Genomic DNA, 13,107 nt, shown 5'->3' on the forward strand with positions numbered 1-13,107 from the left:
CTTGGAAGAGGGATGCCGTAATCCAAGCTACAAGATATTTGAAGGTAGGTAAATGACGATTTACCAATTTCCACCATGAAAAACAAAATAAATTATTAAGTGTTAAATGGATTGAAACTCCTAGATCTTTTGAGACTCATTGAACTTTCAATGACATGTTTAAATCTCGATTGTGCCCTCTCAAGTTTGTGACTGGGATACCGAGGATCACAAACAAGGTGTGAATAACCATGCAAATTGACTTGGTACCCTTAATTTTATCACCGAATCGATGTGTCGGTTAACCACACGCATTCCACCGATCTATGATAAACTTAAGTCACCCTTTTCCACACATTGTGAGTCCCATGTTAGTGTGTCGGTTAACCACACGCACTCCACTAACGACTTAACAAGGGTGCAAAGTGTAATTTCATGGGTTAGCACCAAATTCACATTTTCCTAAGTAGCTAAGATTGGGAATTTATAAGAGTTTAGTTACTTAGTATTTATCATTATACTTTTAATGAAAGGAGAATTAGAGTCCTATCCTACCCGTTCCGCTAACGACCCTCCACCAGTCAAGGAAGCGGTGGGTGAGAGTGGACACCCATTAAACTGCCATTTTATAGGCAGTATCCTTATACCCCCCTTAGAGACCGGCTTCGTGAATGAGGCCTACTAACGATAAGATTGACTTTATCTTATACATATATATAACCATTAACTTTTAATATTATAATAGTATAAGGTTGAATTTTAAACTTTTAAAATTCTAAGGTTTAATTTGGAATTAAAGTATACATGGGGAGGTAACTTTGCAAATTCCAAAACTTGAGGGCAAGCTTTGAAACTTTTCAAAACTCTTAGATTTTCATAACTTATAGGTTTAATTAAGGTTTTTAAAAAAAACTTTAATGAAGAGACTCTTGAACATCCATAACTTGAGGACAAGTTATGGAGTTCATAAAACTATTTATGACAAAAAGACTCTTCATTTTGTAACCTATGGCAATTTTATGAGTTTTAAGAGTCATAAATGTGACTTTTCATATAATCTTGAGGACAAGTTACAAAAACACATTTTATGGACTACTTCTAGATCAAATTAGATTGAAAACAACTAACACACAACTTTTTTCATTAATCTAAATTAACTCATAAAACAAGGTAACACAAAAACTTTTGGTGTTCCATAACTTGAGGACAAGTTATGGAGTTCATCCAATGTCATTGAGATCAAAAATTACACTAACAAACAATTTGCACATAATTCCCATGATCTACCAAAACTCATAAGCATGAACAATCAATATTAACAATTTTCAAGAATCATATAAACATATATAAAACTTGAAATTTTGATAATAATTTTGAAATTGGTTTACCATAATCATTACCACATCAAAAACATGTTTTATAAGTCCAAAACAGTTTAAGGTAATGATTCTAGACCAATTCCAGCCTTAAAAGTCGAAAATATGCTGTCAGGGGCTTCTACTCGTCGAGTGTATGAACCTACGTGACGAGTAGGATGAATTTCTTCATGGACTCGGCGAGTCCATCAGTGGACTCGGCGAGTCCATTGCCCAGGAAGCCAGAATTTTCGATTTTTAAGCTATTTCAGCATGTATAACTTGAAAACAAGCCTAGGCTCTGATACCACTGTTGGGTTTTGAGCATTCTAACACTCCTAAGGTGTTCATGCAACCCTAAATACCTTGGATCTATGTTTTCACTAATTATACATGCAATGGTGTTTCCAAGGTATTAAACCTATAACTAGCATTAAATTATCATATACCACACAAGAATCTAGTTAAGATAACATACCTTATGGTGGAGATTGAAGTCTTGATGTATCTAGCCTTAAGAGCTTATCCCCAATAGTGTGGAAGCCTCAAGTGGAATCACAACACATCATGGACAAAGGAGGAACTTGAGAGAGAATCTCCATGCACCCAAAAACCACCATGAACTCCCATAATACACTTGTGTTGATTTTAGGCAATGAAGTATATATTTATATGTGGGATTTCTAGGGTCATGGATATAACCCAAATCCATACCCATGGGTCTTATGATCCATGGTTCATGTGGCCCAACTCTTTATGTATCCATACATAAACTTGGTCCAACATGGATCATAAGCCCAACACACATAAATATAACTAATTAACATAATTTGTCCCCATAGATTTAATTAGTCTCCTTTTGATCACTAAATCAATTCTAAATTAATTCTTGATCAATACTAATTAAAACTATATGATTTCATATTAATATATTAGTACTTATAATATATTAATAAATCATATATAACCTTCTCTCAAGAGTCCATCCTAACAAATTGTCCTGATGATATGCAACCCAAATGGACCATGCTACTCTCGGGTCAAGTACATACCAATAATAGTTATGGGCTTAGACATCTAATCCAACACTATGCACTCACCTGATAAGGTGGTGACTCGGTACTCGGACAACACTTCGTTTACTTTAAACACATCCTTTGACAGAACCTAGTATCATTACCACTAGAGTTTAGTCTAATATTCGTCGAGACTAATTAATAGTCTAACTATTATTACTATTATATAAGCGTTAAACAATACCCTTCACCCACTATGTACAGACAGGGGCCAGACATGGAAAACCGGAGGGCAAGATCATTTTGGCATATAGCACTTCTGAATCCAGCAACCCAAGCGGCCCTCCAAACCAGATTCCCCGTACCACGAGCAGTTAAAAATACATTATAACGACACTTATATAACTCATAATAATAGCCCAAATGTTTACTATAAGGTCCTAATAACATTACTATATTGAATCATAAGCTATACTAAAGATAGGGTAGGCGTAGCTCGCTTACAACGGGTTTTCCTCAAAACCGGGCTCCGCCGAAGCATAGTTTCTGAGCTGAAGGCTCTTCTTTTCGGAGCCGTCGGGTGCTCCGGGGCTTCCGCCTCGTGCTAGGGGTTTCCTAGGCTTTTTTTTGGGGGGGGGGGTTTAGGGCTTAGAGAGATGTTCTAGAGAGAGAGGAAGAAGTTGGAAGGTGTGAGGAATGAAGGGAACCTGACACCTCTATTTATAGGCTTCCTAGAGCGTCACCACGTTGTGGTGCCTCCCACCACGTCGTGGTGTTGCGTAGGCACCAAGGTTTTGTCTGGTGCTGACACGTGGCATCGCACACAGGGTGGAAATCAGCCGATTTTCAAAAATTCATAACTTTCGTATACGAGCTCCGTTTTCGACGTTCTTTATATCCACGCGTAGATAAAAATAAGATATACAACTTTCATTTTGACTCCGTCGGCTAATTCTTGACCGATCTTAAATTTAACGGTATGAGGAGATTATATTGTTAAATATCCGCGTAAAATTCATAACTTCGACATACGGACTCTGTTTTCGTCTGTCTTTTTATCGTTGAGTTCCTATTAATGAGATCTTCAACTCTCATTTAGGTCGCGTAGGCCAAAAACCGCTCTATCTAAAATTTGAGTTTCGGATCGTGCACTGCTATGCCAAATCATAGAAAAATCATAACTTCCTCATACGAAGTAAGATTTTGATGTTCTTTTTTTGGATGTTCTCGGTTTAACGTATACTACAACTTTTGTTTAGATCATTAAGGCTAAAAAGTCTTCTATCCTAAATTCACTATTTACGTCTCCCGGTGCCATGCCGGTTTTGCCGTAAAACTTCGACGAGCCATAACTTCTTCGTTATAACTCGGATTTCGGCGTTCTTTATATGTATGGAACCCTTATAACATATAATATGACTTGGTTAATATTATTCATTCTAAATAATCTTCTATTAAAAAGTCATTTTTGACGCTTATCGTCTCTAAATTGACTAGCTCAGATCTACGGGCGTTACAAAAGTAGACCCCGTAACCGGTCGAAAGAGACCGAAGGGGTAGGACAACACCCAGATATGCTAGGTAGTATGTGATATATGTGCTTATATGCTAGGATATTATGTGGTAGTGGTAGGGGTGAAATAGACCCCGTAACCGGTTGAAAGAGACCGAAGGGGTAGGCCAGCACCCAGATATGCTAGGCGGTTACCGGTTGAAAGAGACCAAAGGGGTAGTCCAACACTCTGATATGCTAGGCAGTACCGGTTAAAAGAGACCGAAGGGGTAGGCCGGCACCCGGATATGCTAGGCAGTATGTTTATTGTATGGTATGTGGTAGGATGGGGGAACTCACTAAGCTTCGTGTTTACGGTTTTCATTTCAGGTTTCTGGTTCTTCTTCAAAAGGAAAGGAGTCGGCATGATCGCAACGCATCACACTATGATTTTCCGCATACAAGATCTTTGGGAGTTGTACTCTGATAATATTTTCTATGACATGTTTTGGTTAATTGATATACTGGTTTTGATATGGGTTGACACTATTGATGTTTCAGACTACTGGTTTTTATAATTACTTATTTTAAAATTAAAATTTTACCTATGAATTTTGGGATGTTATAAGTTGGTATCAGAGCCCTGGTTTGAGGGATTCGGACACACTCTCGGGTATGTCTGGACTCAAATCAAGGGTTTGAAAGGTTTTTATAAGAAAAATGATTTTTCTAAAATTAAAATTAAAGGTTTTTAATAACAACAAGGAGTGCGATACGTGCAATCAGCTGAGCTCAAGTAAGTTTTCCCCAAGATACCCATATATGTTATGTTTTGATGTGAAGTATGAATATGTGAACTGCATGCTAGATTAAGGTTAAGGATCTAGGAAGGATGCCTTGTATGCCTACTGTATGTGCTTATTGAACTGCATGCTAGTACTGATTAGTCAGTGATATGATGGCCTGATGAGGATATGCTTGGTTTTAGTTACTCAATGCTCGAATGTTGCTTGCTTTGTGCTTTTAGGAGTTCTAGTTATCTTTCATTAACTAGTAAACTTATACGTTAAGTTACATATTATGAGGACTAAATAATTTCAGAAGGTTAGGTCTAGCCCTATTTCGCAGCTCTCGTCTGAGTCCAACAGTTGTAGGGTAGGACCTCTCATTCGAAGAATTATTTGGTCTTAGTAATATGTAATGGTATTCGCGAGCTTTTTAGGGATAGATAGCAGGGACTTCTTATGCAGTTGTTGGCGGATAGTGGGTCAGAGATTACCCTAGGGTAAGCCTAGGATGAGATTAGTGCAGCGAGCAGTAGTAGTGAAAGAGACTTGGTGGAGTCAAGGGAATCCTTGAGGAAAGTACGGATAGATGTGGAAGGTAGTATGGGCCCGTACTAGTGAAAGCATAGGATCCGTACTCAATTCAAGGAGGGCTGCGATGAGACTAGGAAACTTGTAGTGCGTATGTGATCCCTCGATATTGGATGAGTATTTGGATGGTTGTTATGGTATGTTTCCAGCATGGTGACGCTACGTGGTAGCCCAGATGGCAGTTATAGTGCAGGAAAGGGATCAATCTCGGACTCTGGATCCGGAAAGCTCGATGATTAGATGAGGGAGTTCATTGACCAGACTCCCGTGATCTTCGGTACGGTCAATGAGGTCATTTTAGAGGTCCTTGATGAGAGGATGAGCGCATTTCACTTTGAGGTGATGACTATGATAGGGACGCACGCGATGATGATTCGGCAGTTCCGAGCTTGCGGAGCTCCAGACTATCATAAGGTTGGGGACCCATTCTCAGTAGGAGGTGGTTACCGGATATGGCTAACGCGTTTAGGATAAGTTCTGCCCCGAGGAGGCGAAGGTCAGATATGCTTCCTGCCTGTTGAATGACCGTGCACGTGATTGATGGGAAGAGATTGGTAGTGAGTGGGTGATGATGTAGTTGATGTTGTGTCATAGGATGATTTCTCGACCGGGTTCTAGCGGAGTGTACTCCGGCAATGGAGGTGCGGCAGTTGGCGTGAGAATTTCTAGGTCTCCGCCAGACGCAGCATGATATTTTGCGGGATGATATCAAGGAGCTCGTGAGTATTTTGGGGTGCGAGACCCTGAAAGACATGATTTCTAGAGCCCGTAAGTGGGAGATAGATTTGGAGAAAATTGATAAGAGGGGGTCGGAACAGGTGCTGACATTGGAGGGTCCCGGGAAGAGACCCAAGATTTATGATCAGCGCATGAAAGGCCAGCATAGCCGGAATTTGTGCAGCACGTTAGGGAAACTGTAACATACACGTTCAGTTATCGTGTTTTGTTTAAAAATGAATATTATTTAATATATGATTTTGAGTGTTGAGTTCTAACAAGATAGTTTTATGAAGAATTGAAGTAAAACTATGTTTAGAATCATTCGGGAAGTATTTGAAGTCTTATAAGATTCCAATCAAAAGTCAAATATTGAAATTAACGAAAATATAAAGTTTGAAATAAATAAAAATAATGTTATTGAAAGTTGCAGATTATCTCGTTAGAAACATTTAGGCGAAAACCTCATCGAAATCCGAGTTATAACGAAGAAGTTATGACCAATTGAAGATCCGCGACAAAACCGGTAAAACACTATTTAGCGCAAAAAGTGAGTTTTCGATAAACTACTTTTTAGCTTTAGTGATCTAAATGAAAGTCGTAGTATTCTTTAAACCGAGAATTTTTATAAAAAGAACGTCAAAATCTGACTTCGTATGAGGAAGTTATGATTTTTCTAAGTTTCAGTATAGCAGTATACAGCTAAAAACTCGAAATAAAGATCGAGTGATTTTTAGCCGACGCAACCTAAACGATAATCGAAGGTCTCTTCAATAGTAGTACAACGGTAAAAAGACAGACGAAAACGGACGTCGGATGAAGAAGTTATGAATTTTTAACGGATTTTCCTGTCCCGGTCTGTTAAAAATAATAATATTAAAAATAAAGTCAAAATTAGCCGACGAAATCTAAACGAAAGTTGTAGAGTATAATTTCACTTATGCGTGGATATAAATAACGTCAAAAACGGAGCTCGTATGCAAAAGTTGTGAATATTTAAAGTTCGGGACACAAAAACCGAGAATTTCCACATGTGCATGGCCCGGGTTCGGCCACGTCGCCCCATTCCTCGCAAGCCTGCCCCGTGTCTGACCCGATGACTCATCCGAAGCGCGTCCCAACGAGAATCTGACGCGTGTCGCATCCGTGGCATGTCCGAAGCGAGCCACGTCTCGCCTGCGAGCCTCCGACGCTTGCCCTCCCCCTCGCATGCGAAGCTGCCACGTGTCCTATTCCTCTCGCTCCGGATCCGAACCTTCGCACTATATATAGGGAGGTGCGAACCCTCCCGGCTAATCTTACAAATTTCACACCTTTTACACCCTAAACTTTATTTTAAGCAACTTATAACCCCCCGAAGCCTCGGGAACCTACCTAACACCTGAAAAACGTCCCGCAGTGCCCGAAGACCCCGGGAAATTTATCTTTTCGGTTTCAAGCTCAACCCTTGCAAGGCCCGATTTTCAATAAAGCTCTCCGTTTTCATCGAATAAAGTTATTTATAGGAACGAAGTGCTGCCCAAATTACTATTTTAACCTCCGGTTATTTCACGGCGAGTTCAAATTATAGGAACAATTGTATGTTATATGTTATATGTGCAATATGTTTTCCCGTGTTATTATGATAATGAGCTATACCTTTGACCACAAAGTGAATGATTAAGCATCACTAGGGTATTTGTATGTAGCCTTTGACCATGAAGTGATTGAGTAAGCATCACTTTGACACTGGCAGAATGCTAGATAGGGCTAAAAGCCTGTAAATTCTAGCAAAATGTTAATTCAGGAATCGTTTATTTTCTATGCCACTTGGGCTGAAGTCTTATTGATGTATATCAAGTTGAAATTGTTGTATCTCATTGATTGTAAATCTTTGAATCAAATCACTTGTTGATATGGAAAGCTTGTCACATGATTTACAGATGCATTTGTTGTTCTTTGTTCCTCTTGCTTCTATCATATTGGTATATATATGGCATAACGTTATATTGTATCTATTTTTGAACTCACTAAGCGTCACCGATTATCCCTCTCAATGTTTAACTATTGCAAGTAATAAGGATCCAGTATAGACACATACTGTTGGAAGATTTAGAATAGTTAATAATATTACTTTTGTTTTTAGTGAACGTGTATGTATAAAATTATAATTTCCTGGGTAGTTATGTAATATACTAAAACTTAGTCGGTTTGTATCCAGTCTTTTGTAATTAAACTATCAATGTAAAAATATTGTTTATGAATATTCATGTAGCATGTTTTGGAGTAATATGATGTAATTTTAGAGAGGGGTTCTCTCAATCATGGTATCAGAGCAATAGTTTAAGTGAACTAAATACCACAGATTGGTATTTAGACTTAAACCGTCAGAAGTTCAATATATGAACGGATTCATTGTAAGTATATAGATACAAACCATAGGAAAGATTTACGTAAGTATTAGGTACTGATAAATCCTAATATTCTAAAATATTATATTACTTCAAATTTTCAGAACAATGGTTGAACAAGTGGGTAGCCATACACCAGAAGTGGGTGGAGATCCTCGTCATGATGAAGTAAAATACTCCAGCATCCCCTCGTGAGGAGCGACTCTTGGGTAAACTTACCGGTGTTATTCGGCGGACTCTCAATGAACACAAAAAGAATGGTGATAAAGGCAAAGAGAAAGCCATTGAAGAATCTTCAAAAAGGGAGGCGAGACGTCCTTCATTCAAACCTTTCAAGAGTAATGGTGCTACGGAATTTTCAGGTGTTTTTAATCCCATTGTTGTTCTTACATGGATCCATAGCACAGAAAAAGTATTTTGTATCTCTCATGTGGTTAATGAAGACAAGGCTAATTATGCTTCTGTAATGCTCATCAGCCTTAGTCTGGTGGGAAGCAACATTCGAAGCTCTCAACGAGTATGACCAAGAGAATTTATCTTGGGAAATGTTCAAAACTCGCTTGTTAGGAAAGTATTGTCCTCTAGACATGAGGAGAAGATTGGAGAAAGAATTCCTCGAGCTTAAACAGGGAGGAATGACTGTGATTGATTATGAAACTCAATTCAATCAAAAAGCACGGTTTGCTGCAAAGTATACTCCAACTGAAGACGATAAAATTCAGTTATTCCTGGATGGACTACGGTATGAAATCCGCGATTTTGTGGCTAATCAGGATGTTTTGTCATTTGATAAAGCTGTTTAGTATGCTCGAAAGCGTGAGCATGACTTAGAAATACGTGATGCCACTCTTTCTGTTCCGAAGCATCCACGTATTGATCGAAACGTTCATGTTTCCTTTATTCCACCAGCTCAATCTATTCGAACTGATCCTGGTAAACAAGTGCAATCTCATAATACCCCTCGTGGCTGCGGTAGATCACAATCATTTTCTCTTCAATCACCTTCGTGTCCAAATTGTGGAAAGAATCATCCGGGCGAGTGCAGATTAGAAAAAGGACCAGCAGTTTGTTATGGGTGTGGAGAAATAGGCCACATGAAGTCCGTTTGCCCGATGAAGAATGTTACATGCTTTGCTTGTGGTGTTGCTGGCCACAAGAAGTGTTTCTGCCCTACTCTTACTAGTCAAATGACGGGAAGTCAAGCTTCTGTTCAACAACCGGCAAAAAGTCAAGCTCCTGTTCAACAACCAAAGAGTACTCCAACTAAAAAGGAGGAGGTGCCAAAAGCTAAAGGCCGTGCATTTCAGATTACCATGGAGGAGGCACGTGAAGACCCGAATTTTGTGACTGGTACATTTCTAGTCAACTCTAGACCTGCTCACATCTTATTTGATTTTGGTGCCTCAGATTCTTTTGTGTCTCATGAATTCGTGCATTCCTTTCAAATTGCTTGCTATGCACTCGCGCAACCATTTCATGTAGATACTGCAGGAAGTATATAAATACTTGCTGATAAAGTCTATAGAGATTGTGTGATAGAAATTGAAGGTTATAATTTTCTTGCTAACCTTATTCCTATCTCCTTGCCCAACTTTGATATTATTATCGGCATGGATTGGTTGTCAAAGAACCGTGCAGAACTCTTGTGCTATGAAAAGATAGTACATATTCCTATTGAAGGAGATAATCCTATTTATGTCTACGGTGAACAAAAACTTAAAATCGTAAAAATAATCTTTTTCCTAAAAGCTTGTAAATTCATATCGAATGGGTGTTCTATCTATCTGGCCTATATAGTTGATATCTCAAAAGAGGAGAAGAAAACGGTAAATGATGCTCCCGTTGTTAATGAATATCCTGATGTTTTTCCCGAACAATTGCCTGGACTTCCTCCGGATAGGCAAGTAGAATTCTGAATTGACCTTGTGCATGGTGTTGCTCCGATTGCAAAGACTCCTTATTGTCTTGCGCCAATTGAAATGAAAGAAATGATGATCCAACTGCAGGAATTACTTGACAAAGGCTTTATTCGACCGAGTACCTCTCCTTGGGGTGCTCCAGTATTGTTTGTCAAGAAGAAGGACGGTTCGATGCGAATGTGTATTTATTACCGTGAGCTAAATAAGGTAACTATCAAGAACAAGTACCCACTACCTCGCATTGACGATTTATTTGATCAACTTCAGGGTGTTAGCTATTTCTCGAAGATTGATTTGAGATCTGGCTATCATCAGTTGAAAGTACACTAGCAGGATGTACCGAAGACTGCTTTTCGTACTCGATATGGGCTTTATGAATTCCTTGCCATGCCATTCGGTTTGACAAATGCTCCCGCCGTATTCATGGATATGATAAATCGGGTATGTCGTCCAATGCTCGATAAATCTGTCATCGTATTCATTGATGATATTCTAATTTGTTCCAAGTCTGAATCTGATCATGCCATTCATATTCGTGAAATATTAGAATTTCTTCGAAAGGAGAAACTATATGCTAAATTCTCGAAATGTGAATTTTGGTTTCGCCAAGTTCAATTTCTCGGCCATGTGATTTCTGGTGATGGTATATCCGTAGATCCTACCAAAACTGAAGCCATTCAGAATTGGGAAGCGCCCCGTAATGCTTCTAAAATTCGTAGTTTCTTGGGTCTCGCGAGATATTACCAGAGATTCATTATTTTTCGTTTGTAGTTGTACCTCTCACGAGTCTTACACAGAAGGAAGTGAAGTTCGAATGGAGTGAAGCCCAAGAAGAAGCTTTGTCAACTTTAAAAGATCTTTTGATTCATGCTCCAATCTTATCACTCCCAGAAGGTGATAATGATTTCTCCATATATAGCGACGCTTCAAGGTTGGGACTCGGTTGTGTGTTGATGCAACGTGGTAAAGTGATAGCCTATGCCTCAAGACAACTGAAAGATTATGAAAATAATTATCCCACTCATGACCTCGAACTCGTTGCAGTGGTATTTGCCCTAAAACGTTGGAGACATTATCTTTTTGGTACAAAATGCCAATTGTTTACCAACCACAAAAGTCTCAAGTATATATTTAGTCAGCAAACTTTGAATATGAGACAACAACGAGCCATGGAGCTGATCAAAGACTATGAATGTGAAATCATGTATCATCCTGGAAAGGCCAATGTAGTTGCCGATGCACTTAGCAGAAAGGTTTATCATAATAGTGTGTCTTATGCTATTACTCGCATAACAGTAAATTTCACTATTCTAGATGAACTAGAGAAATGGCAAGTAGAGGCCCTAAAGCCAGAAAATGTGAAGAAAGAAGGGATGGTACATTATACTGATGTTTTACTTGATGATCCACAAGGATTGGAGGTATTCAAGAATCGACTATGGATTCCAAAGATTGGTGGATTAAGACAGAAGATTTTAGATGAAGCTCATAAGTCTAAGCTATCAATACATCCTGGTACAAGTAAAATGTACTATGATGTAAAAGCTGATTATTGGTGGCCTGGATTAAAGAAAGACATTGGAAGATACATACAGGAATGTTTAGTATGCTTACAAGTCAAAGCAGAACACCAAAAGCCTTACGGAATTCCAGAAAGCCTTAGTGTTCCCGTGTGGAAATGGGAAGAGCTATCCATGGATTTTATTACCAATTTGCCAAAGACTACTAGACAGAATGATAGTATTTGGGTAGTTGTCGACCGATTGACTAAGAGTGCACATTTTCTTGCCATGCGTGAAACGACCCCAGTGGAGAAATACGCACAAGTGTACTTGGATGAAATTGTTGCGAGACATGGTGTGCCACTAAAGATTATTTCCGATCGTGATACTAGCTTCACTTCTCATTTTGGGCGAGTATGCAACGTGAATTGGGATCTCGAGTTGCTCTCAGTACAGCTTATCATCCCCAGACAGACGGTCATACGGAGAGAACAATCCAAACAGTAGAAGATATGCTTCGTGCATGTGTCTTGAAGTTCGGTGGTAATTGGGACAAGTACTTACCTCTTGTCGAATTTTCATATAATAACGGTTACCACACTTCAATCAAAATATCACCATATGAAGCACTATATGGACGTAGATGTCGTACTCCATTATGTTGGCGTGAAGTAGGACAGAAATTCCTTGGAGGCCCTGAATTGATTCAAGATACCACTGACAAGATTCAAATTGTACGAGAAAGAATGAAAGCGGCCCAGGATAGACAAAAGTCCTATGCAGAAAGGAGGATACGACCCATAGAATTCCATGTGGGTGATTTCGTAATGCTGAAAGTATCCCCATGTAAAGGCATTATGTGATTTGGAAAGAAAGGAAAACTAAGTCCTAGATTTGTTGGTCCTTTCAAAATCATCCAGAGAATTGGTAAACAAGCATACCGCTTGGAATTGCCTGAAGATTTGTCAGGTATTCATTATGTGTTTCATGTAAGTTATATGCGTAAATGTTTAAGCATATATGATGAAACGGTTCCGTTATCTGAGGTGAAATTGGATAATAAGTTAAGATATGTAGAAGAACCTAAAGAGATCATAAACGAAAGAACGACTGAATTGCGTAACAAAGAAGTGGAGTTGGTGCTTGTCAAGTGGAAACACCATAGAGGCCCAAATTATACTTGGGAAACTAAGAATGAGATAAGAGCGAAATATCCCCATTTGTTTAAATCGTTGTAATTTCAGGGACGAAATCCTCAAAAGGATGAGGTATTTGTAACATACACGTTCGGTTATTGTGTTTTGTTTAAAAATGAATATTATTTAATATATGATTTTGAGTGTTGAGTTCTAACAAGATAG

The sequence above is a fragment of the Lactuca virosa genome, chromosome 1 (assembly GCF_052849685.1).
Source record: "Lactuca virosa cultivar CGN04683 chromosome 1, Lactuca_virosa_CGN04683_v6, whole genome shotgun sequence".
Taxonomy (NCBI): domain Eukaryota; kingdom Viridiplantae; phylum Streptophyta; class Magnoliopsida; order Asterales; family Asteraceae; genus Lactuca; species Lactuca virosa.